This window comes from Callospermophilus lateralis, chromosome 11 (assembly GCF_048772815.1).
Source record: "Callospermophilus lateralis isolate mCalLat2 chromosome 11, mCalLat2.hap1, whole genome shotgun sequence".
Classification (NCBI taxonomy): Eukaryota; Metazoa; Chordata; class Mammalia; order Rodentia; family Sciuridae; genus Callospermophilus; species Callospermophilus lateralis.
The window spans coordinates 91,938,900-91,963,465 of NC_135315.1; positions in this window are offsets into that span (position 1 = coordinate 91,938,900).

Consider the following 24,566-nt stretch of genomic DNA (forward strand, 5'->3'; position numbering starts at 1 on the left):
CCGCCAAAAAAAGTTGGATTCTTCAAAAACCAGGAAATGAAGAACTGGTGGAGGAAGTCAGCAATCTCACACATATGCTGAGTACCTACCACATGCCAGGTATTGCACAAAGTCTAGAAGAATCACTCTAAATTTGAGCTGTTTCAATAAAGGGCAGGCCATGGAATCAGATGGGTCTGGGTTGGAAACTCAGCTCTGTCCCTGGGCAATGCTGGTCATCTCTGAACTGTCTCCCAGAATGACCAAGACAAAGCCTATGCAGAGAGCGTAGCGCAGTCTCAGATACAAATCAACCCTCAATGGATGGCAGCTGTGCGTCATGTGAAGAAGGCAATGGCCCACTTTACAGAGACCCTGCAGTCACAGGTGTTCAGGGATGGGAAGAACCTGTGCGGCCACTTCAATGGGAGCCTATGAGGCAGCCTGGGAATGTCACTTACGGGACTCAGCAACAGCCATATTCTGCCCAGGCCTGAGCACCGGAATGTTCCGCCTGGGGAGAAGGGAAGGAAAGGCCATCACTGCCAGGCCTCCCGGGGCTCCACAGGGAAAATACCCATTCGGAGTCCCTGATGCTCCAGCCAACTCAACAGCCCGGGCATCTGCCCTAGGTACACCTTTGAACTTGGAGGACAAGTTTTTGTATTTTATTTTCTTATTTATTTATTTATTTATTTATTTATTTATTTATTTATTTGATACCAGAGAACTTGGAGGACAAGTTTTTTTGTTTGTATTTTATTTTATTTTTTATTTTATTTTTTATTTTTTTGATACCAGAGATTGAACTCAGGGGCACTTGATCCTAGAGTCACATCACCAGCTCTATTTTGTTTTTTTTTATTTAGAGAAAAGTTCTCACTGAGTTGCTTAGTGCCTTGTTGTTGGTTTTTTGTCTGTTTGTTTGTTTGTTTTGCTGAGGTTGGCTTTGAACTCACAATCCTGCTGCCTCAGCCTCCCAGGCGGCTGGGATCACAGGCATGCACCACCGAGCCCAACTTGTTTATTTATATTTGTGTGTGTGTGTTTTGTTTTGGTACTGGGGAATGGAACCCAGAAGCACCCTACCACCAAGATACATCCTCAGCCCTTTTTATTTTGTGTTGAAACAGAGTCTCCCTAAGTTGTCCATGGAGGCCTAGAACTTGCAATCCTCCTGCCTCAACCTTCAGAGCCACTGAGTTTATTGGCAGGTGCCACCACAGCTAGCTAATCACCCTATTTAAACATACCCTTGGTTCACAGATGAAAATTCTAAGACTGAGGAAGAAAAAGATTTGCCCAAAATAACACAGGTGTTAACCAAACCCACCGTGGATCATTGTCCAGACTCCTGACTCTCAATTCAAGGCCCTTAAGTTACATTGCAGATCCACACAAATGTGCTGCCTTCCCAGGACACAAAATTACCAGCCTCTGGTGGAAGGATGTGACTCCATGTGTCTCCTTATTACTACCTGCCTCATTCTGGGTTCCAGACATCACTCCTGCAACGCTGGTGCACTCATAGGGCGGAGGCAAAGCCTGTATCTGCAAAGAGCAAAGTTGAAGGAGAAAGACCAACCTCAGTTTCCGACCAACAGCTGGAGCAGATGCAGAACCTTCAGTCAGGGGGTGTTGTGGGGCCGGGTGATGAGCACCTACCAGGAAAATTAATGTGGGTGTAGCTTGGCAGTCACAGAAAGCGAAGGGACAATGAGTCCGCCCCCTGGTTTTCATGGTTTCAGGCTCAACTAACACTTACTGGAAGCTGACTATGAGTAGAATCCTGGGGCCAGGGGGTTCACGATTGTAACATCATCATTTCACTTTCAAAATAGTCCTATGAGCTAGGTGAAGTTGCATTACACCTACATTTTAGATTTAAAAAAAAAAAACTCCCTGAAAACACAATTTGGTAACTGTAGCGTCAAAATGCTCTCGTCTTTGGGGTTTTGTTTGTTTGTTTGTTTTTGGTATCAGTGATTGAACCCACTGAGCCACATCCTCAGCCCTTTTTATTTTTTATTTTTATTTTATTTTATTTTTTATTTTTATTTAGAGACAGGGTTTTGATGAGTGGTTGAGGCTGGCTTTGAACTTGCCATCCTCCTGCCTCAGCCTCCCCAGCAGCTAGGATGACAGGCAGCTGGCCTTTTATCTTGCCTCCATATGCTGTTTTTGTGTTTCCTTCTGTGTGATTTCCCCTTCCTTTCCACTTGCTCTCCCTGCCCACTTCTCCTTTCTGGCCCCTTTCCCCAGCTCCCATTTACCATCTGCTTCTCTTTGCCACTAGCCCTGGCAACACAGGAGGGAGGGCAGAAGCCAGCTGCTGGGTATGGCTCTGCAGTGCTGTGGGACTCTTGGCCAGATAAGCCAGACTCTGGGGGACCTCACCAAGGGGTGCTAACACCCGGGGTTTGTGTGGAAAGAAGAGCATAGCATCTCTTTTCAGCGCGGACATGTGTATTTCACACTCTCTGTGAGATAAGCCAGTGCATTTTAATGCCCTTGAAGTAAATTCCAGGCTCAGCAGCCTTGCCCCCCAGATATTATGTCACCCATCTGCACTAATCTGTGGATTGATGAACCTCTCCGAGCCTCAGTTTCCTTATGGGCCACACGAGGTAGGATGGCTCACCAGGCAGGTCACTATGGAAGGGGCCCCGACAGCACCCAACCCACCAGATGGTCCACTTGCCCTGGAATGCAGAGGGGGTGTTATTCCCAGTAGCCTCCTCTACAGACTTCCAGACTCTGCTCACTTCTGCCAGACACGGGGGAGCTCCTAAGTGCTCCCGTTGGGGTCAACACCGAGGGACATCATGCCCACTGCCGCAGAGTTGCGGCTCTCTGGCTTAGAGTCCGAGGGTCAGGAGGGCACCCTGCTCATGGGGACCAAGCCCCTTTCCCCTTTTGGAATCAGTTTTTCCCTCTATCCCAAAAAGTGGCACTTTTCATCGGCTTTCTTTCTTTCTCCCCCACCCCTCTCTGGTCTGGGGCCTATCCTATTAGTGACCTAATTGCAGGAGAAAGGGGGAGGGGTTGGAGCTAGGAGGGAAGGGTAGATGGCTTAAGGGAGTTAGAAACAGCGGGAGCGGCGGCGGGAGGCTCTGCCAGCAGGTGGCAGCACTGTGCCGCCGGCCGCCGGCGAGACTGAGCAGAGGGGCGGACCCGTGAGTGCAGAGGATGGGCTCACCCTGTGGGAAACCCTGGAAAAGCTGGGACAGGGGCGTGCAGCGTAAGGAGCAGCAGGCAGACTGCTGGATGCCGGGGCTAGACTAGGAGTTCATTCCCAGGATGCAGTCCATAGGATCTTTGCACAGCCTGTGGGGTCCAGTCCTAATGTCAAACCTTGACACCTTCTATTTGGGTGACTTTGAAACAAGGCAGTTATGTCTCTGTGCCTCCATTTCCTCACCTGTAAAGGGAAGTTGTCTAATCAGCTCGGGCTGCCCTAACAGAGCCCCACGAGCCAGGTGTCTTAAACCACGTTTATTCCTCACAGTTCTGCAGGGTGGGAATCTGAGATCAGGGCGCCAAGGATGGCTGGTGTCTGGGGAGACCTCTTTCTGGCTTTCAAGTGGCCACCTTCTTGCTGTGTCCTCACAAGCATTGGCTTTGACCTCTGTGTGCAAGAGGAGGAAATAAGGGAGAAAGAGAACGAGAGAGAGAGAGAGAGAGAGAGAGAGAGAGAGAGAGAGACCTTCCCCTGATTTCAACATCACCCCTTCCTCTTGTAAGGACACCAGTCCTTAAGATTAAGGGTCCATCCTTATAACCTCATAGTGTTATTCAGTTTTCTGTCACTGTAAAAAAAAAAAAAAAAAAAAAAAAAAAAAAAAAAAAAAAAAAAAAAAAAACCTGATCCAGGTGCAGTGGTGGCACAATTCTGTAATCCCAGAAAATTGGGAGGCTGAGTCAGGAGGATGGCAAGTTTGAGGCCAGTCTGGGCAACTTAGACAGACCATCTCAAAAAAAAAAAAAAAAAAAAAAAGACTGAGAATCTCAAAAAACCAGGGACCTAATGTTTTCTCTGATAAGGTAGATGCTAATCCATGTGGAGGGGGTTTTACATGAGATGAGTGGAGGAACTTTGGATGGGGCAAAGGGGAGGAGGGAGGGGGCAAAGTGGTAGGAAAGACAGTGGAATGAGACAGACATCATTACCCTAGGTATGTGTATGATTGCACAAACGGTGTGACTACGTATTGCACAACCAAAGAAGTGGAAAATCATCCATTTGTGTACAATGAATTGAAGAGCTTTGTACTGTCGTGTATCAGATTAGAACTAATAAATATATTTTTAAAAATTCATCAGAAAAAAAGAGGATAGGAATATAGCTTAATATTAACTTCCCCTAGGTTCAATCCCAGTATCCACCCCCCAACCCCACACACATACACAAATGAGTAATTAACTTATAAAGAGTACAGGGGGGCCAGGTGGACACAGCGGCACATGCCTGTAATACCAGCAGCTCGGGAGGCTGAGGCAAAAGGATCGTGGGTTCAAAGCCAGCCTGAGCAGTTCAGCAAGGCCCTAAGCAACTTAGAGAGACCCTGTGTCTAAATAAATTATGAAAAGGGCCAGGATGTGGCTCATGGTTACACACCCCTGGGTTTAATTCCCGGGCCAGGGGACAGGGGAGAAAGAGGAAGGTAGGGTTTGTTTGCTTTCTCACAGTTTTGGAGTCCAGGATTAATCGAGCCCATTGCTTCTGGATGTTTGGCCTGTGTTCATCATGGTGTGTGGCAAGACCATTCACCTGGTGGCTGGGAAGGGAAAGAGGAAGAGACTGCGGACCTGTGGCCCTCTTCAAGGATGCATGCCTCCAGGGACCTGAAGACCTACCAGTCGGTCCTGCCTCTTAAAGTCTCTGCCATCTCCCAACAAAACCATGGCTGGGGGCCAAATCTTTTTTTTTTTAATTATTTGTTTTAATTAGTTGCACCTGACAGCACAATGACCTTGACATATCATACATTCGAATCAGATGGGGTACGATTTCTCATTTTTCTGAGCATACAGGTTGCAGAATCACTGGGGGCCAAATCTTTACCATGAGCCTTTGGGGAACATTCCAGACCCAAACTATAAACATCACATAAACTTAATTACTTCCTTAAAGACCCTGTCTTCCAACAAAGTCCGCCCTCCATATCTGAGAGTTCTGCATCCCAAATTCGATCATGGATTGAAACCGACACATGCCTTGTAGTCAGACCTCACATGTTTACATCTGCTGAGAACATGGGCAGAATTTTGGTCATTATTTCTAAGCAATATGCCATATATTTACATATGATTTCCATGGTGTTGGGTATTATAAGCCACAGAGATGGTTTAAAGTATACAGGAGGATATGTAGGTTATATGCAAATACTCTACCATTTTATACAGAGGCCTTGAGCATCTCCGGATTTGGGTACCCACTGGGGGTTCTGGAACAAATTCTCCGGGGATGTAGAGGGACAATCACAAACAATCAGTCAAACTAGGATTTAGGGCTTCAACAAATGGATTTGGGAAGGCGACAATTCGGTCCATGATTAAAAAAAAAAAAAAATCACAAGAATGAATACTGCTCTGTGTGGTTGTTATGGGGGACACATGAACATATATAAATATGACAGAAAATCCTAGGACTCCGGGAAGAAACTAGAGACCTCTTTGAAATTCTCTAAGGGGCACAGGGCCTTCAAGGAGTAACGAGAGCCCTGTGCGTGGGATGAACTTGCTCCTGTCCTTTCTCTTCTCCCAACTCAGGAAGACCCAGGGTTTTCCTCTCTGTGACAAGCTGCTTAGTAGCCTCTACTTTCTTGATGGAGACTGCTTGGGTGACACAGGACCTTCTAAGGACTTCCTGCAGAGAAGAGGCATCAGGTATAAGGTGGGGGGTGGTCAACCATTGCCTGTCTCTTCCCTTGGAAAGGTAAAAACAGGGGAAACCACCTTGCTTAGGTCTTTCTACCATCTGGCAGCGATTGGTATTGATAGAAAGGGAGACCTCCTGGTGCTGGTCTTAACCTCCCAACCCGGCTAACGCCCTTCAGGCCAGGGCTCTGGGAAACATGGAATATGAGGTCTCCCTGGGTGTTTGCCTTGGCTCTTGCATTTGAACTCCCTACCCTGGTCCACTGATTCCTCAAACTCTTTTCTCCTTCGCCCCAACATGAGCTCCTCCATGCACTCAGTATCAGAATCTCAAAGAACTTTGAAGATGTGACAATATGCTTCCATTGTGTCTGGGGCCTGGGGCCGATGTAGGTGAAAGAAGGGAAGCCATGGTGACGTGTTAGTCAGATGTTCATTGCTGTGACCAAAATGTCTGACCAAAGCAACTTAGAGGGAAGAAGATTGATTTGGGCTCATGGTTTTGGAGGATTCAGTCCATAATCAAGTGGCTCCACCCCTCTGGGCCTGAGGTGGGACAGGACATCCTGATGGGAGGTCATGGTGGAGGAAAGTTGCTCACCTGTGGGAAGTAAAGAGAGAGAGAGAGAAGAAATCAGGGATAGAGACAGTACCCTGGACTGCACCCTGTGACCTACTTCTCCAGCCATGTCCCAACCTGCCTATAGCTTTGACCACTTCCCAGCAATCCATTGAAATTATTAGCCCATCAATAGGGATCGATCGATCGATCGAGCCTTCGTGACACAATCTTCTCACTTTTGAGCATCACCTGTTCTAGCTTTTGCAGAACATTCCAGATCCAAACCACAACTGGTGGGCTTCTGGGAACGCACTCTAATGACTGTCTTCATTATTGGCATTGTCATCATCGTCAGTACAACAGCAGTTTATTTAACTAACTGTTGTGGTTTAGATGTGGTGCCCCCCAAAAGCTCATGTGTGAGACAATGCAAGAAGATTCAGAGGATAAATGAACCTTGCCCTAGTCAGTGAATTCATCCCTGGTGGGATTAACTGAGTGGTGAGCAGAGGCAGGTGGGGTGTGGCTGGGGGAAGCGGTTCACTGGGGCCGTGGCTATGGGGTATACATTTTGGTTCTGGAGAGTGGAGTCTCTCACTCTCTGCTTTCTGATCTTCTCGTGAGCGGTTTCCCTCTGCCACACTCTTCTGCCGGGGTGTCCTGCCTCACCTCTAGACCTGAGGAATGGAGCCAGCCTTCTATGGACTAAGACTAAACTTTTGCTCCTCTTCGATTGTTCTGGTCGGGTCTTTCAGTGACAGCAGCGAAAAAGCTGAGTAAAAGGCTCACCAGGGACCAGGATCTGGGCTGGCTATGACAGGGGCCACTCTCAGTGACATCGGAGTCTTGGCCCTGAGAGGACATCTAGTCTAGTCCAAGACGAATTCGTGGAAAGTGTCACATGCTTAATGCGTGCCTGGCACTTTGTAAGTTCTCTGGAGCTTAACAGAGGTGTCGATCATGGTTGGGTGATGTGGGGAGGCCTGGGCCTGAGGAGGGCAATTCAGATGGAGGAGCCAGTGGGCAGAGGCACAGGGAACAGCTGACGAGCCCTGTCTGGGCCTGGATGTCTTCCCGAAGGTTAGGCCAGGAAACCAACCCTCCTGCACTGCAGCCTCAGTCCAAGGTGGTGCAGAAGGCCCACACACCTTCCTGCACACGGAGCGCCCTTGGCCACCCCCTCCCTTCCCTGGCCTTCACATTCCAGTTCCCGGGGCTGCGTGCTCAAGTGAGATCATAAGTCACAGCACCATAAACCACTCCAGAGTGTGTAATAAGTGAATTATTTACCAATGACCCTGGCTAAATGTTCATAGGGATAAATGATTAAGCCGCAGATCTGTCAAAAAGTTCCCATAAATAAGTAATTCTGGGCCGCCTTAATGGGCTTTGTAAATTACTCATTCGTGCCACCGCTAGATCGCTCTCTGGGGTGAACTCCTCGGGCCTGCTGATTTACTGCCCAGGTCTGCACAGGGTGAGACAAATTCGGCTAGCCAGTTGGGCAGACTCCCCAGGTGCCAGGCCACCTGGCAGAGACCCCAGGGATGGGATGACTGGGAACAGGTTACTCTCCAGCGTCACCTCGCAAGAATGTGTGGTCAGACGTGAGCTGACCTTGGCCTCCCGAAGTCTGTCCACCAGGATAACGCTGAGGTGCCCAGGGTTCTTTTCATTCCTTTAGTGGGCATGCACGTAGCACCCTTGTGTCCCAGGCTCTGCGCTTAATGCCCAAAACATGGAAGGGTGCCCCCTTTTACTCACTCGAATGAAGGAGGTGCAATGTGGGCAGCACATACTTGAGTGCTATTTGCAGCCTTTAGGAGAATATCTAACTCAGCTGAAGAAATTGGGGAGACAGCAAAGCACGCCCTGCCTTGTTCCTGACCATAAGGGACACTTCTGCTTCTGTCTTATTGGCCACTGCAAGTCCCATAGTGGTGCTTGAGTTAAACTGAGACCAAAAATTCTATCACAGGACAGAGACGGGGGAGGGAGTGGCTGACAGACAAAAAAATCGTGAGCAACTCTAATGAACCCCTACAGGTAAATTCTGGTTTTGTGAACCTACAGGCTGAATTTTTATGTCCCCCTTCAATTCCCCCCAGTGTGATGGCACTTGAAGTTAGAGCCTTTGGAGGTGATTAGGCCGTGACAGGGGACCCTTCTGATTAGTGCCCGTTATTTCACACATGAAAGAAATATGGATCGTTCCTCTCCCATGTGAAGATACAGCAAGAAGGCACCATCTACGGGCCAGGAAGGGAGCCTTCACCAGAACCCAACCTGCTGGCTTCTTGATCCTGGATGTCTAGTCTCCAGAACGGTGAAAAATAAGTGTCTGCTATTGAAGTCACTCAGTCCGTGATGTTTGTTACAGCAGCTCCAATTAACTAAGACACTAGCTCTGCATCTGTGGGTCAGATTCCTAAACGTCTTTTCTTTTATTTTCTTCAGCTGTGGGAAATAAGGGTCATGACTATTTTTAGGGATTAAATTAGATAATACATGTAAAACAAGTAGTGCCTTGGCTGGCCCATGGTAAGTAAGCACTCAGTGACTGTCTTGGATGCTGTATTACACTCATTCTGACCATTAGTAGCAGTGGCCTCATAGTAGAGACTGAATATTGGAGACGGAATACTGAAGAGTAGGTCCCACCCACACCACACATGCACAAACACATTTACACGCTCCCCTTCACTGGGTGCCTTGTTCCCCGGCCATGGCACCCTCCCCAGCACCCTGTCAGTACCACCGCACTGACACCTGTAGCCAGAAGCAGGGTTTGGTGGCAGGGGGTGGAAGAGGCCTGAGCTGGTACCATCCTGTCCTTTCTGTACATATGGACAGGTCAGCCACTCCAGGATTCAGACACCAATTACTTTTGTTCTTTCTTTTTTGTGTGTGTGTGTGTGTACTGAGGATTGATCTCAAAGGTGCTTTGCTGCTGGTCTACATCCCCAGAACTTCTTATTTATTATTTTAAGACGGCATCTCACTAAGATGCTGAGAGTCTCTCTAAGTGGCTGAGGTTGGCCTCAAGCTTGCAATGCTCCTGCCTCAGCCTCCCGAGTCTCTGGGATTAGAGATGTGTGCCACCCGCGATCTTCCATTACCAGTCTCACTGCAAAGACCCAAGTGTGGGACCAGAAAATCCTTTGAATTTCCTTTCTGTGTCCAGACCTTCGATTCTCTAGTCTGCCCTCAGCCCACCTTACAGCCTTCCTGGGCCACCTCCTTGAATTGGTCCTGCATGCCCGTGACCTGGGTTCTGGTGGGGAGGAAGGGGAGGAGCGTTGGATGAGGCCTGGGCCTCCTCTGCCTTCCCAAGGGCCAGAATAGACATCTGTTCCTCTGGCTGTCACGTCAGCACAAAATGTGTGCCAAGGGACCAGGAGGACACAGACCATGTAAAGTGGCTGGTTTTCTGTGAGTGTCTCCAGCTGACTCTGGGAGGCATGAACTCATTACAGAAGGGAGGGCTCCACACTGATGCTGACCACCGGGATTCCCTACCTCCTTCCCAAACGCACACGGGGAAGCAGGGGGCTAAGTAGCGGACCTTGTTTAGATGGCCAAGGCTACGGATCTGGGCCCACAGGTCAGGTCCCTGGCGGCTCTTCCTGAGCAAGCCCAAGGAGGCTGGGAGGCTTTATGTTCCACTTTATTTATTTATTTATTTATTTATTTAAAGAGTGAGAGAGAGTGAGAGAGAGAATTTTTCTTTTTTTAATATTTATTCTTTAGTTTTCGGCGGACACAACATCTTTGTATGTGGTGCTGAGAATCGAACCCGGGCCTCACGCATTCCAGGCGAGCGCGGTACCGCTTGAGCCACATCCCCAGCCCTATGTTCCACTTTAAAAAAGAAGACATGATTTCCCATCTTTCATACTCAGACCAACTCACACTCATTCACAGCTTGGCAGGCTTTCAGCCCTGCGCGAGCATCCATCAACTCTTCCTTCCACGGCAAGTCTCTACCCTGGGCGCGGGGCTATGGAGGCAGAGGCAGGTGCTCAGACATATTGACTGTGCGTCCTGCGCCTCCTGGAAGTGCACGAACATTACAGGAGGTAAGACAGTGGTGTTGCCAAACCATAATGTGAAGCAACAGCGCCGAGTGTGGTGAGGATCCCCGGAAAATCGAAAGCTCTCGGGTGACAATGAGCAGATAAAGGGGAGGCTTGGGACATGGGGACTCTCCTTCCCCAGCGCTCCAGCCCCGTGGACGTGGTCAGAGCTCTGAAGATGGCCAGTGTTTCAGGGGGAGGTCAGGTTCCCGACTGCTGAGCAGAGGTGAACTGTACAGTGACCAATTTAGTGAGATCCCGTCTCATGCCCCATGAGACAGAGCATGCAGATGAGGAAACTGGGAGGGCTTTGGTTCCTCCTAATATCAAAACCAGTATTTGTTACTAGCTATTATGTGTCATGCCCTGAGTTAGGGACTTTCATTCTACTATTTAGTTTTCACAGTAACCCTTCGGATGTGTTCCAGGCCAGCCTGGGCAACTTTCTGAGACACTCTCAGGATAAAACATGGAAAGGGCGGGGTTCATAGCTCAGTGGTAGAGCTAGCATTTGTTGAGCATCTACTATGTGTCAAGCTCTACACATGTATCAATTTGTTTCATCCTCATGACACCATTATGAAACCAATGCTAGTACACCGGCCACTTTATGGTTGAGGAATCTGAATCACCAGAGGTTCAATCTGTTGCCCAAGGTTAAATACAATGCAGTCTGAGAGTCATGTCCAGGCAGGCTAGTTCTAGAAGAGCAATGCTGAGCTCCTTGTGAGTCCCACACACAGCTGTTTCCAGCTTCTGTAATTTGATTTATATTCTTCCTTCAATCTCAAATACCATTCCTTTCTTGCTTTCCCTGGATGCAAATCACTTTTTTTGGGGGGGATGGGTGGGTACTGGGGATTGAACCCAGGAGTGCTTTAACACTGAGCTACATCCTCAGTCCTTTTCATTTTTTTCTTTTGAGATGGGAGTCTCACTTAATTACTAAGGGCCTCACTAAGTTGCTAAGGCTGGCCTCAAACTTGTGATCCTCCTGCCTCTGCCTTCCAAGTCCCAGGATTACAGGTGTGCACACCCATACCCATAATCTTTCAGGACTTGGTTTAAATTTTATTTTTTTCAAACTCTGTCTTCCTTCCTTCCTTTCTTACTTCCTAAATTAGGCTAGGGCCTTAAAGTGTTTTTTAGGGTGTATTGCTTGGGCTGGGGATGTAGCTCATTGGAAAACACCTGACTAATGTGCACTGTGAAAACAGAAAAGAAAAGCAGATATTGCCACAGAACCCTGTGGGCATCTTGTATCATCACTTCTGTTTATGTGTCTGTCTCCCTCCTAGACTTAAAGTGACTCAAGGACAGATCATACCATATTCACCAGTGTGTGCGTGCATGCATGTGTGTGCTTGCATGTGTGTGTGTGTGTGTGTGTGTGTGTGTGTGTGTGTGTGTGTTGTGTGTGTAGTACTGGGGATGGAACCTAGGGGTGCTCTGCCACTGAGCCACATTCCCAGCCCTGTTTTATTTTTTATTTTGAGACAAGGTGTCACTCAATGGCCTAGGCTGGCCTTGAACTTGAGATCCTTCTGCCTCAGCCTCAAGAGCTGCTGGGATTACAGGGACATGCCACCCTGCCTGACCCATACCTTATTCATATTATTTCTCCAATCTTAAAGAAGAAAGGGCGACCCTACCTGACCCTGTGGCTACCACCAGTGTCTTTCCTTTCTTCTATAATACTACTCCTCAATTGCTATTTCTAATTTCTTTCCTCACATTCATTCTTGAACCTCCTTAGCCAGGTCTTTGTCCCCGTTACTCCATGGAGAGGTTCATGTCAAGGTCACACATGGCCTCCGCCGGTTCTCCTCCAGACCTACCTACAGCCTGTGACACAGTTGAACACTCTTTCCTCCTTGATATTTCTCCTTCCCTTGGTTTCTAGAACACTACTCTGAGCCAGGCATGGAGACACACACCTGGAATCCCAGCAATTTGAGAGGCTGAGGCAGGAGGATCCCAAGTTCAAGGCCAGCCTGGGCAATTGAGCAAGACCCTGTCTCAAAAAATAAAATGTGAAGCCAGGGGCCATGGTGCACTCCTGAAATCCCAGGTTCTCAGGAGGGTGAGGCAGGAGGGCTGAGAGTTCAAGGCCAGCCTTAGCCAGTTGCCGTAAGCAACTCGGCAGGAACCTGCCTCAAAATAAAAATCTAAAAAGGGCTTTGGATGTGGCTCCGTGGTTAAGCACCCTTGGGTTAAATCCCTGATACCAAAAATAAATAAATAAAAAGGGCTGGAGATGTAGCTCAATGGTAGAGCACCCGTGGGTCCAATCCCTAGTATTAAAACAAAAGCACACCCCAAAACCAAAAACTACACTCTCCCTTGGCCGGCTGGCTGCTCTCTTTCAAAGTGTCCTTTGTGAGTTCTCTCATCTCCCTGACCTCTAATGGTTAGAGTGCCCCCAATTTCAATCCCCCCACCTCTTCCCTCCTCTATACACACTCATTCACATCTCAGGTGATCTCATCCAGCCTCATGGCCTTAAATACCATCTATATGCTAATGATCCCCAAATTTATACCTCCTGCTCAGAATATTCTTTCCTGAATTCTAGATTTCGTTATTCAACAGTTTAGTGACTTTCACCGCACAGGTGTCTAAGGACAACCCAAACTTGACACATCCAAGTCTAAGCCCCTGATCCTCCCTGTGCCCTGCCCACTCACCCACACAAACCTGCTCCTTCTGGGCTCTTTTCTGTCTCCATAGGGGACCCTGGTCCGAGGCTTTCCTAATTGGTGGCAGGCAGGCTCCACAGTGCCCTCTCTGCTCCCACCTGTCCCCCTTTCAGTCCACTCATGTCACGGCAGAACATCTTGGCTGCTGAAAACTTTAATTTTTCTCTCTGTGAGCAAAGTACCTGCGGAGAGCAACTTGAAGGGGGAAAGACTCACTTTGGCTTATGGTTTCCAAAACCTCCGTCCATGGTTGGCTGGTTCCAAAGCAGAAAAATCATGGCGGAAGGGCATGGGAGAGAAGAGCTGCTCGGCTGGCTCCTGGCAGCCAGGAAGGGGGCAAGGGAGACCCGGAGGAGATGAATCTTTCAGGTGACAACACTTGCTTTCTCCAACTAGGTTTCCACCTCTCAACCACCCACCCAACTACCATTGGATCAATCCATTAGCTAGACTGAGGAGACCAGAGCCCTCAGGATGCAGTCATCACCAACAATCCCACCTCTGAGTCTTGCTGCACTGGGGACCAAGCTTTCGATACATGGGCTTTGGAGGACATTCCAGATTCAAACCATGAAACCCCTTTCTGTTGTATTTGTCTGACGTGTGAATTGTCCATGTCGCTCTGTAAAGGCAGGGGGCTTGTTTGTTTTTTTGTTTGGGTTTGGTTCAGTTTGGTTTGTTGGTCTGTGCTGTCACTGTGATTTCCCCAATGCCTGGTTCAATACTGCACACACAGTAGGCACTTGACAAATGCTGGTTGAATGAATGAAGGCCCTTTTCCGGTTCCAGTACCTTCACACTCTGTAAGCTCCCAGTCGGCTGCACAGTGGTGTCTCCTTATTGGCACAAGCTCTGCAAAATTTCCAAAGCAAAAAAAAAAAAAAAAAAAAAATATATATATATATATATATATATATATATATTCCTCCATTCACATGTAAATACAGAAACACAGCCCCGAGCCAAAGAGAAATTACTTTTGTGTTCTCCCACACGTGTGGATCACCTAGGCTCGGCCCATCGATCAGAGACGGGAGCAGACAGCCAAGGAGAGGGAGGCTCACTTACAAACAGAAGCGGCGACTTGCAAACCGGCTACTTGATGAGCAAAGTCGTGGGAAATGCTCTCTTCAGGAGAGAGGCCGTTTCTGGCTCACCTGGGAGGAAATTTCTGGTTTATTGTGTTTCTCTCAAAAGTTATGGCTTTCCAATCCTGCCAGAAGCCACCAAGGGAGCACTGCCGTTTCGAGTGGGGCTTCCAATTCTGAAAAATTAATTTTAAATAGAGACACATTACACCTCCCCGCAGAGCACTTAGCGGGAAAGTGCTACTTAGACTCAGCTCAGCTGCCAGGTCTGCTCTGTCTGGGGTCCTGATGGTGGATGGTCCCCAGCTCAGCCCCGCCGGTCCAGCCTGGCCAGGATCACCCCTCCTCCTCCCTCTCCAAGTCTCTCCACAGGGCTTTGCCTTCTCTTGCTCTTCGTTGGTCATTTATGCAGTTCTTGGATGTCTGGGTTTTTTTTTCCTTTTTCTGTCTTGTGCTGCATTTGGAAGGAGAGGTTATGAAGACACAATGAAGGTGCCAACATGTCGTTTATTAGAGTAGAAGAGCCTTCAAAGGCCACGCTCTTTGCAGGGCTGACACTGACTAAGTGCAGGTGCTGACCCGGGCACTGTGCGCAGGTAGGAGGCGGAACGCGCACACACTCAACGGTACCAAGAAGCGGCCTTGGGTGCAAAGCAAGCCAAGGGGCAGTGTGCGGCAAGGACTGAGATCATGTCCTGTGAGCTGGGTTCAAGGCCCGTCACAGCATGAAAACTGAGACCCTCAGGCCAAGGGTGCAGGACCTGATCCTGTTAGAGATGGCCCAAGGTCGACTCAGGCATTTGGAGACAGGAGACGGGGCTCTGATACCAGGCCCTGGTGAGGAAGGGGTCAGAAGCAGCCGTTTGGCTGGCACTGGCTGGGAGCCCATGGGGGCAGATTGGACACAACCTTTGCAAAGGTGCTCTGCAGACATAATTTAAGTCCCAAACTGACTTTGGTCCAGCTGATTTGGAGTTTATCAAAAGGGCAGTTTAAGCCTAATGCAGTGTCGCACACCTGCAATCTCAGCAGCTCAGGAGGCTGAGGCAGGAGGATTGCAAGTCCAAAGCCAGCCTCAGCAAATTAGTGAGGCCCTAAGCTACTCAATGAGACCCTGTCTCTAAATAAAATATTTAAAAAATGGGGGGGCTGGGGATGTGGCTCAGTGGTTAAGGACCCCTGGGTTCAATCACCAGTACCCAAAATAAATAAATAAAAAAAATAAAGCAGGGATGGGGTGGGGGGGTGAGAAGGTGGACCTGCTTAATTGGTTGGGAGCAGAAATGACCCCCTGCTGCCTGAAGGGGTGAGCACTCATGCTGTGCCCCCCCCCCCCATGAACATGGGTGGCTTCCAGGAGCCATGAGTCTCAGCCCTACAACCACATGGCACTGAATTCTACCCATGACCCCGCAAGCCCAGAAGAGGGCTCTGAGCTCCTGATGAGTGTCCCCAGCTGACATCTAGACCCCCTGGGCTACTTACTGCCCACCCATGACCATATTCTGACCCCCGGGTCTTTCCAAATTTCTCACCTACAAAACTGTGAGCAAATAAATCCGGGCTGTTTTTCAGCTACCGAATATGTGCCAGTCTGTTCCACAGCAGTAGATCACTACCACAAGGAGCAAGAGAGACACCTTGCCGTGGTTTAGACAGGAAGGACCCCCTGAAAACTCACGTGGGAGGCAATGCAAGAACGTTCAGAGGGAAATGGTTGAGTCATGAGAGCATGATCCTCCTGTAGGGATTCACTGGGTGGTAACTGGGTGCCTGGAGGAGACGGGTCATTGGAGATGTGCCTTTGGGATTTATATTTTGTCCCTGGGGAGCCAACCTCAGTCTCCCTCCCTCCCAATTCCCACGTCCTGAGCTGCTGTCCTCTGCCACACACTTGCGCCATGACACTGCAGTCCTGAAGAATGGAGTCGGTTGTCGATGGACTGAGGCCTCTGAACCCAGGAGCCCCAAATAAACGTGTTCTCCTCTAAAATTGTTCTGATATGGTCACGGCAGCAAAAAAGCTAACTGAAACATGACCCGTGACGTCGACTTCTGATCTCAGCCCCCTTTCTTCCGGTGACACCTCTAACCCCAGAGGTCTCAAGCAGAAAAGCAGTAGGAAAGAAATGTGTCAGATTGGAAGCTTCTGTAGGGTCTGTTCATATAGCAGAACAACCGTCTCTCCCCTGACTCACACACAAGTAGAGACACATCTCCTGTGACCTTTGAGTCCTTTTGGCTTTCTTTCCTGCCTTCCCTCCAGATCCTGATCTCCCTGATGTTAGGAAGCCTTGGCTGATTAAAGTTTCCAGAATACTCCACTTGAGATGACAGGCATTGGAAACACCCCAAGTGCCCCTCTACAGGGGACTGGTTAAATAGATCCTGGTGCAACCACATAATGAAATACTATGCAGCTGGTAAAAAGAGAGAGAAGCCATCTATATAGCCAAGGAGAAATCTCCTGGGTGTATTGTTGGGGGAAAGGAGAAATCAGTGAATACTACCATTTATATAAGAAAGGAGGAATCGCTAGGCACACATTGGTATGGACTTGTAGTTGCATAAAAGAGCAATGGGAATCTGTGTGTGGTGGCATACACCAGTAATCCTAGCAACTCAGGAGGCTGAGGCAGGAGTATCATCAGTTCAAAGCCAGCCTCAGCAGTTTAGTGAGGCCCTAAGCAACTTAGAAAGACCCTGTTTCAAAACAAAGAAACAAACAAACAAAGGCTGGGGATGTACCTCAGTGGTAAAGCACTCCTGAGTTCAATTCCCAGAAGAAGAGGAGGAGGAGGAGGAGGAGGAGAAGGAGGAGGAGCCACTGCAATGAAAAGAAGGAGCAGAAGCTAATTAGGGGGTGGGGCTGTGGGAGGAGATAGGAGGAAGTAGACCTCGGTTTCACTTTTTTTGAAACTCTCAATCTAACAAAATAAATTATTTAAAGGTACTGAAACATTTGAGGGAAGAAAGGGAAGAGATTCCCAAAGGAACCGAAGAACTAGGATTCTGCAATAGGTCGTTTCCAAATTGCTCAGAAAGAAGTTGGAGGTCCAGCCATTTGGCCCTGGGAACTCAGTAGTGGACGTCCCTGAGCTAGGTTATATCTGCCAGGTCCCAGGGGCCTGGTGACCAGGTACTTCTGAGATGTCCTGAATGTTGAGGGAAGAGGGAGGGAGGTGTCAGGCTGTGTTGGCAGGTGACACAGTATCCAGTCTACAGTCATGGTGTCACTTGCAGGCTTGGTGACAGGCTGATCTAGACAGGGAAGGTGCTAGGGGCTGACCTGGGTTCCCCCAAATTCACACATTAAAGTCCTAGTCCCAATACCTCAGAATCAACTGTATTTGGAGACAGGATGTCCAAGGAGGCCATCAAGTCCAATAAGGTCATGAGAGTGAGCATTAACCCAAGAGGACTAGTGTCCAAACAAGAGGGAATTGGGACACAGACCCCCCACAAACCTAAGACAACCATGAAGACAGAGAAACAGAGTTGGTCACCTACAAGCCAAGGGCAGGGTCTCATAAGGGACCAACCCCGGGGACACTTGGATCTGGGACTTCCAGCCTCCAGAAGGCGAGAAAATGAGTCTGTGTTGTTTCTGGGTTTGGCGCTGCGGCCCCACCACTCCAGCGACTCTGGAGGTTGACCCAGCGAGACTGCAAGTCGGAGGCCAGCCTCGAATTTAGGAGACCCTGTCTCAGAATACAAGTGAAAAGATCTGGGGGTGCAGCTGCTGGTAGAGACCCCTGGGCGCCATCCCGGTGGAGGAGGAGGAGGCGGGAGGGGAAGGGGGATTGCTGAGGCCACCAGCCCGTGGGGAGGCCCCGGGGTGGCACCTGGTGTGGCACCAGGGCAGCACTTTGAAGACAAAAACCAGCCACTTTTCCTATGGAGGGTTCCTTTCCCCCGGGGTGGGCCTTGGTCCTCAGTGTCCCTCTGTTCTGCTCCAGGAGCAAGGCTCTCTCTAGGGCTGGGGCACGACTGTCCCCTCTCCCCGCCGTCTGCAGCCCACTGTGTCCCCAGGGCCGGCAGCGACGGAGGAGGAAACTCCCTCCTCCCTGGAAAGTTCTGGGCTGCCCGCCCTGGAAGGGAAGAGAAGGGAAGGGGTGGCCCCCAGGTCCCCAGGTGGCTGCAAGGTGTCGCGGGCGCCCCTCCCACTCCCCCGCGGCAGCTGGGCACCCGCCCTCCCCTGCCTGCCTTTTGTGGCTCCAGTTGATTTTCCAGTTAATGAAACCGTGGAGGCCGAGCCCCCGCCCCCCCCCAGACGCGGGGATTCGGAAAGCACCCCCGCCCCCCGCCCCCGCCCCAGGCTGCAGTGGGGTGACACCGGCGGAGAGTCCCTCCGACAGTCCTGGAGCCACTGCCAAAGGGCCTAGGCCCGGGCTGGTGCTGGGTGGTATGGGAGGGACTCTCCTGCGCCCGCAGGTCTCATCTTGCTTCTTACCTTGTCACCGCTGTGCGTTTCCAGGAGAGTCACTCAACCCCTCTGAGCCCTGGGCGCAGCCCTGAGCTGTAGGACGAGCTGGAGGGGATCTGGGACTTGGCTCTTGGCTCTGAAGTCGGGGACAGTGAGGGAAACAGAGCTTGGGTTGTCTCCAGGCCTCGCAGCCTCCCAACTGAATAACCCTGGACAGGTTCCCCGACATCTGAGGGACTTCATTCCCCCATCAGTAAGGTGGTAGGAAACGCGGAGTTGTGGAGGTCCATGAGAGGATTCAAGTGGTGCACTTGGAGTAGAGCTGGCATTTTTATTATTATCATTCAGCCTTGCCTTGATAAAACTCCCCATGTAGACAGAGGTTCGACCATAAAGGGAAAAAATACAAAATGTAAATGCAAAATCAGGTACACATTTTTATTTTAAGAAGGAGAAAAGGAGTCCTAACAAGTTATAAATTTCCAAAAACAGGCAAATTGAAAATCATTAGCAATCCAGAAAAGTAACATAATTTTCAAAATGAACTGCTTGACACACTTATATGATATTTTTTCTACTTTTTTTTTTTTTGGTTTGGTTTGGGCTGCATGCTTTTTGATTGATTCTTCATAATGATTTTGTAATTATTTTTATAGAGAGCAGTAAGATCATTCAGTTTTCTTCTCGATTGGTTGACCACAATTCATTTTGTTTTGTTTTTTTGTTATTGATAGCTTTTATAAGTGTCTTTCAGCTTTACAATTGCTATTGGTAATACCATGCATAATTTTAGGATTGTCAAGTTTGGAAGAAAGGGGGGGAGGGAGGAGGAGGAGGGAGGGAGAGAGAGAGAGAGAGGGAGGGGGAGGGGGGAAGGAGGGAGGGAGGGAGGGGAGAGACTACAAGTTTTCTTCATAGTTGAGCTGAAGCTTTCAACACAGTTGAGTCTTCTCATATAGTAACTGATCTTCAGTGGTGTTTCAAAAGAAAAGAATCATTAACCATTCTGTCCTAGTGGTGGTGGCCCATTATGAATTTCATGAGTGTTACCTTTATCAAATCACCGAGGAACTTAAAACCACTCTTTATTAACTGGATCATCAGAAAGCCCCACAGCCCAGGGCAACCGTGGTGCAGGCCTATGATCCCATCATCTTGGGAGGCCGAGGCAGGAGGATCCTAAGTTCAAGGGTAGCCTCAGTGACTTTATTTGACTGAGACCCTGTTGCAAAATAAAAAATAAAATAAAATAAAAAGGGGCTGGGGATGTAGCTCAGTGGTTAAGTGCCCCTGGGCTCAATGTCCAAGAAAAGAAAGAAACAAGGGAAGGAGGAGGGGGAGGGGAGGGGGAGGGGGAGGGGGAGGGGGAGAGGAGGGGGAGGGAAGGAGGGAAGGGAGGGGAAAGTTGGGAGGGGATGTGGCTCAGTAGTAGAATGTCCTGGGTTTAATCCCCAATACCAAAAAATTAGAAGGGAAAAGAAAAAATTCCCAGAGCCTGTTGGATATGTCTCTCAATTCACTTGTTAATAATGTATAATGCTATCATATAAAAATACATGGGCACCATGCAGGAGGTAGGATAAATAGATTATGAGAGCTAGGACCTAATTAGTGGACTAATCCACTTGATGGATGAGTCATTTAAATGGATTACTGGGGTAACTGGGGGAGTGGTTCATGGGGCGGCCTTAGGGATTATATATTTTGCTCTTGGCTCCTTGTGCCCTTCCCTCTGCTTCTTACCTGTCGGAGTTGGGTGACTGTCCTCCACTGCCTGCCCCCCAGGATGCTATGCCTCACTCAGACCCCCAGCAACAGTGCAGGACAGAGACAGACTGAACCCTGAAACCAGGAGTCCATATAAACCTCCTCTTCTAACTTCTTGTTGTTAGTATTTGACCACAGCGATGAAGAGCTCACACCATCAGTTCTCAGGATTCTGGAATGAAGATTGTTTTTCTTTTCTTTTTTGGGGGGGACACTGGGGATGGGGAATGAACCCAGGGGAGCTCTACCACTATGTCAAACACTATGCAAAGAAAATCCTTACTGATCTAGATCCCCAGCCCTTTTTTATTTTTATTTGAAATAGGGTTTCACTAAGTTGCCCAAGCTGGCCTCAAACTTACAACTCTCAGCCTTCAGAGACTGACCAAAAAACAATTTTTTTTCTTTCTTTTGTTGGTACTGGAGATGGAGCTAAGAGGCACTTTATCACTGAGCCACATCCCCATCCTTTTCATTTTTTATTTTGAAGCAGGGTCTCAATAAGTTTCTTAAGGCCTAATTTAGTAGCTGAGGCTTGAACTTGTGATCCTCGTGCCTCAGCCTCCTGATTTGCTGGGATCACAGGCATGAGCCACCACACCCTCCTGGAATAAAGATTCTTGAAGGAAGGCTGTCTCACCAAAGGCCGACTGCAGCTCTGCCTTTGCATGTGGAATAAGGAGTTGGACAAATTTGAGGTTGCGCATGGTCTGTTGGGAGGTAGAGTGGAGGATATCCCCCATAGCATCAGCATCATTTTAAGTCACTTTGGCATCGTGAGCAATAACAGACGATATCAGAATCATTAAATAATACTAACATTAAGTTTTCAATGAAGTCACTTTTCTCGGTAAATATTTTGGATGTATTATTATTATTATTATTATTATTATTATTATTATTATTTTGAGTGTTTTGAGCCACATGCGGGTGACTTAGTTCAGGATGAATTGGAAAGACCTAATTTTTCTCATTTACTCTGGTCTGCTTTCCCCACTGCCACCTGTCCCCTCTTCCCAGCCTTAGAAGAACCCAACAGATGCCGGCTCAGCTGAACTCCACCTACCCCACCCACCCGCGTGGACAATGTTCCCTGAGGTGAGCCTTCCCTGAGTGTTCATCTGTTTTCTGGCACTGAGGCCGGAACTCGGGTCACCACAGAGCTATATCTGCAGCCTTTTTAACTTTTTTGAGACAGGATCTAGCTAAGTTATCCAGGCTGGCCTCCAACTTACAACCCTCCTGCCTCAGCCTCCTGGTAGTAGAACTGTAGGCTCCCGCTGCTCCCCAGCTTTGTTGATGTATTTGAGGACACTCTCTACCTACTTTTGCTGTTCTCTCCTTTCAGAATCAAACAGAGGTGGTGGGGGGCGGGGGTGGGTGTAAATGACCCAAGAAGATCCAGAGCAAAGGGTCGGAGAACGGAAAGGGGCTGCTGTTGTGAAGGACTGGGCTGGCAGGGGACTGTTGACCTCTGTCCCTTGGGCTGACTTGGAGCATTTCCCCCTATGGAAAGGAGGCAGGGGAGGGGAAGGCTCCAGAACATGCCTGAGGCTGCTGCTTTTCCTGCAGCATCCTTCACTTTGATAACACTCAACCCACCAGCCCACCCCCTCTGAGCAAGCCACTTGGAACAGCTCTAAAGAGGCAGATCAAATAGGCTGAGTGCAGTGTCTCCGGGAATAGAAGGAACATGGTGGTGTTTGACGTACTGGGTGAGAATCCTACCGCCATAGTTGCTTGCTGTGTGCCCTTGGGCAAGCCACTTAACCTCTTTGTGCCTTAATTCCCCTACACAAAAGTGGAAATGATGGGGCTGGGGCTGGGGCTCAGTGGTGGAGCGCTTGCCTAGCATGTGTGAGACCCTGGGTTCAATTCTCAGCACCACATATAAACAAATAAAATAAAGACCCGTGGACAACTAAAAAATATTTTTTTAAAAGTGGAAATGATGATACCCACCCTGTCCCTGTAAGGACTGAAAAATAACACCTGTCATGACCCACAGAGCACCAGGCATGTTGTAGATGCTCGGGGAGGACTGAGTCCACATAGTTAGGGACCGATATTTGATTGAAAAACATTCTCCTAGCCAGGCAGGGTGGCACACGCCTGTGATCCCAGCAGCTCGGGAGCCTGGGGCAGGAGGATCATGAGTTCAAAGCCAGCCTCAGTAATTTAGCAAGGCCCTGAGCAACTCAGCAAGACCCTGTCTCTAAATAAAATATAAAAAAGAGCTGGGGAATCTGGGGATGTGGCTCAGTGGTGAAGTTCCCCTGGGTTCAATCCTTGGTACCAAAAAAAAAAAAAAAATTCTCTAGAACGTTCTTGGGGAGGGTCCTGAGAAGACTTTGAGGGGGTCCTAAGACGCATGGGGAGGCCTCTCCAAGTTTGAGGAGGAGAGAAGACACATGTATGTGACTGTAGTAAACAGCTGACCCTCAGGAGGGGGCACCAATAGCATTGGAAGAGAGCCAAGGGGCACCCAGTCCTGTCGGCCACTCAGGGAAATGGCATATCTGAATTTCGACTGGAGACTTGGAGCTGGAAGGTGAGTGACATGGAGGCTTTTCTTGCCTGAGTTCCCGGCTTCAGGGAAACAGATCTGTGGCAGTTTCTCTTGTCACCGCCACTACGGGGGACTGGATCCAGGAGCACTTTACCACAGGGCCACATCCTCGTTTCTTTTCTTTTCTCTCTTTTTTTTTGAAACAGGGTCTTGGTAAGTCAGCCATTCTGGCCTTCAACTTGCAATCCTCCTGCCTCAGCCTCCTGGGTCCCTGCGATTCCAGGCATGCTCCACCCCACCCAGCCTGGGGCAGGTTCTTGAATGCCCATTTTTGGAGCATGCCAATACCCCTCGGGCAGGGGCCTGGCCCTGCCACTCTGTTCCATATGATCGGCCAGGAATGTGGCCACTACAGAAGAAGGAAATGAGGGGGGCCGGTGGGCAGGGGGAGTACTGGTGAGTTACACTGTTATAAATACACGTTAGGGCCCTGTGACTTGGCCATAAATCGCCGCACTGCGCTCAGGTGATGTCACCTGACGCTTGGCTGTATTTATAGTTTTGTTCACTGTTCCCTGTGTTTTTTTTTTTTTGCACATTTGAGGTTATATGCATCACACACACACACACACACGCACACACCCACTCAAACACACACACACACACTCACTCTCACTCTCTCCCTCTCTCACCCTGCACAACAGAAGACAAACTTTTACCCCATTTCTGCTCTTCTTGCTCCAGCTCCTCGGAAGGATGATTTCCTGGAACTTATCAAATGTCTGCTGAGTGGGGAAGTTCCTCCCACAGTCTGATCATTATCTCTCTGACTTTGGATTCTGCAAAATGGAGCCCGGCACCCTCAATTCACCAGGAATCCTCTCTAGAACTCAGGATGGAAAACATGCCCCTCTCCCTGTGAACCCTAAGAGCCTCCTAGGTGCCGGACACTTTAGCAGTAGCAGTGACCCATATGGGCACAGTCCCTGTCTGTACAAGGCTTGGGATCAAGCAGAAGAAACCGACGGGGAATAACTCTTATGTGTGGCGGATGTTGTGGGTGGAAAGAGAGCGGGTCGAGGGGAACCCTTTTGGAGGATCAGAGACGTTTCCGCTGAGAATCGCTGTTTCTTGTGGGGTCTGAGGGGTGAGCAGGACACAGCCCAGGGGCCAGGTGAAGGTTGGGCCCCCCGGATGGAGAACAAAGGAGCAGCATGCGCCAATGCCCCACCACTAGAGAATGTGGGCTGCCCCCACAACTCAGGACAGGACTGGTGGCAAGGAGTGGAGGGGCCAAGAGGAGAAGTGGGAGGTGATGGGTCTGGAGGTGAGGCACGTGCACCCAGGCCGGCACCAGGAGCCCAGGGAAAGATGCTGGGTCTGGTCTGGTCCTAAGGGAGTGACAGGGGAGTTCCCAGAAGGGGAGTGATGAGCTGGTGCAGGGATACAGACCTGTGATCCCAGTGGCTTGGGAGGCTGAGGCAGGAGGATTGCAAATTTTGCAAATTGGAGGAGGCCAGCTTAGGCAATTTAGCAGGACCCTGTCTCAAAAAAAAAAAAAAGAAAAGAAAATCAGGGGA